Source organism: Triticum dicoccoides, chromosome 3B (genome assembly GCF_002162155.2).
Source record: "Triticum dicoccoides isolate Atlit2015 ecotype Zavitan chromosome 3B, WEW_v2.0, whole genome shotgun sequence".
Taxonomy (NCBI): domain Eukaryota; kingdom Viridiplantae; phylum Streptophyta; class Magnoliopsida; order Poales; family Poaceae; genus Triticum; species Triticum dicoccoides.
The window spans coordinates 791462945-791465903 of record NC_041385.1 but is presented as its reverse complement, the minus strand read 5'-3'; positions in this window follow the sequence as shown (position 1 = coordinate 791465903).

Sequence of the window (2959 nt, the reverse complement as noted above, 5' to 3'; positions counted from 1 at the left end):
AGCGGCACCACATATAGGGCTTTAAAAGAAATGCCACAGTCGGGCGTCTGAGCGACACCACATACAGGGCTTTAAAAGAAATGCCACAGTCGGGCGTCTGAGCGACACCACATACAGGGCTTTAAAAGAAATGCCACAGTCGGGCGTCTGAGCGACACCACATACAGGGCTTTAAAAGAAATGCCATAGTCGGGCGTCTGAGCGGCACCACATACATGGCTTTAAAAGAAACAATCATAGTGAATATCCCGGAGGTAGAACCATCCCAGAGATACTTGATAATAACAATAATAACACGGGTTAGTCAACAATAATAATGATCATAATTATCACAAGTCACAGGTAGTAATTCCAGTTCTGGTTTAACAGTTTCACCTTCGAAGACCGACTCTAAGATCGACACTTGACCCATCCCAGGCTGTAGTCCTTACCCATGGACACGGCGATTCGAATAGGTTTTAATCTCTGCAGAGGGTGTACTTTTTACCCACGAGTAACGGATTCCTTTAGTCCATCGGGACTAATTCCGTCTACGGTCTTTTTGTTGAAAAACACACCTAACTTGCACACACCAGCTTAACTCACATGTGTCTGGAATCACCCACGACACCTGTCAAGCAAAACTCTAAGTGGGGAGGCCACAACCTCGACGTAACATGGGATCACAAAATTTATACCGCGCGCAAAACTAGGGAAGCTACCCCCTTCGGCTACAGCCGAAACACCCATGCTCCCGGACCCGGTGGTATGACTACCGGATGCCTCCAGTATTTTCCACCACTGCCTCTCTATACGGTGTGTGCTAGGAAAGGGGTTGACAACTTACTGAACCGTACCCTACTTATTATAGAGACAAGTGATAGTACGAAGCAAGTATGGGGGTTACTGGCACAAGACTCGATCTACGGTCGACTCAGGAGGTTGTAATATTTCCTGCATGATTAGCATAACAATGCATATATCTCAAACAACAGCTGGGCACATCACACGACATACCCCTCATGCCATACCGGTCATGACCGTCTCGACAGAGGGCTAGGGACAAGACCGTGTCTACCCAAGACAGAGGCCTTCCCGGCTTCCCTTCCGGTATGCATGAAGACGTATGACGGTGATTCCCATTACAAATCATGTCAACTTTATCAGCATAAATTCATCAATATGCACCCAAGGGTAGGATCACATCCTCACATAAAATGATGCATGCACACGTCGAGGTGGTGTTCTCACCGAGTCAACAACACACACAAAAGTATTACACCAGGGTTCAAAATGCTTGCCTTCAGGTCATGGAACAGAAGGGTGCATCCAAAACATCTTGAAATCTTCAAAAATCCTATTTAAATTAATATATATGAATTAACACACAACACAAAACAGCACTAAAAGTTGTTTTGAATTTTTTTCAAATAAATCTTAAAATAAACTAGACAATATTTGAAAGAGGAAGGAAAAAGAATTAATTCATTTGGAGTTGTATTTAAAAAGATACAGCCGGTCAAAGTTTGGTCAAAAATCTGTTTTTTTTAAATAAACAGAAAAGAAAAACATTTCGAAATATACATACACGTCGAAGGCGTAATCTGGGAATACGCTTCCACTTATCCAGCGTGGCTGCATCTGAGCCACTGACAGTGGGCCCGCCTGGCCCACCAGTCAGGTTTGACTAGTCTATTATCCCTCCTCTTCCTCCGCCCGAGAGAGGGGGCGGGACTCCGGCGATGCTTGCCGGCGAACGGCGGCACCGTTCAACAAATGGAGGTCACCCGCGGGCTCAGGGGGTCGAGGCGGTTACTCCGGTGGTGGTTTTGTCCTCTGGGGTGGTCGGGGCTACCGGCGGTGAGCTCCGCGGCGGACGGTGGTCGTCAGAGAAAGTGATTTTGAGGCGGCAGTGGCTTTCGACCAAAATCGAGTAGGGGTTTGAGCTCGGGGGCCTCTTATATAGGCGATGGAGGTCGGTTTGCGGCGGCCGTGGATAATCTTGCCGGCGACCGCCGTTCTGTAGCTAGGGTGACGTGGCGGCGACACGCGCTAGAGGACGGAGCTATGGATGAGCACGCACTGCTCCAGGAGGCAGGTGGCACGCGCTGGTGGCTTGGGCGGCGCCGACATGGCCGGGGCTGCAAGCATCCGCCAGCTAGCCGCCACGGCCGTCCTGACGGTGGCGCTGTGGGGTGCCAGGTTGGTCGGGGTGGTGTGGTGAAACAGGGGAACACAGAGTGTTGGCTGGGACCGGTCACGGGACGGATTTGGGTGCGGGGGTACGACGCGGCGTCTCGGGCGCATGGGTGCCAAACGCACGCTCTGGGCGCGCCCAGAGCACGCCCGGGACATGCTCGACGAAATGCTAGGGCATCCTAGAGGCTGCGGTTGAGGCTGGCAATAAACAGGACTAGTCTAGGCTTAGCAAGGGGACCGAGGGACATGGTGGATTGGTCAGGGGTTCAAGTTCACCATGTAAACTTGAATTCATGCCAAAACTGGTTGTGCACTCAGAGTGTTTGACAAAATGCCAAAGGCACCTAGGTAGTTCTTGGAGTGGCCAAATTCTCCAGGGCAGTGTCTCTATGGGTGCAAGAGAGGGTGGTGAAGTTAGTTTGCAAGAAGGAGAAACTTGCTAGTGCAAGTTTTGCAAAACTACACTTCTGGACAGGAAGTAAATGGCATTACAACAAGGGCCAAAAGTGTTCCAAACAGGGCATGCTCCTGGATTTAGGGGTTTTGCAGGGTTGACTACAAGCATGAGAAAGCACAAAGTCACTTGAGCAAGGAAGGATGGGGTTGCAGTAGAAAACACAAGTCTGGTCCAGAATGAAAAGGAGGTTGATGCACTCAAATCTTCCAAAGAACAACACTATGTTTTTGCATAAAGTTGGATGGCATGTTACTACTGACATCCCATAATTTTGGTGGAGGCTCTAGGGAAATATTTAATTGGGTTGTAGTGCAAAAATGCTCA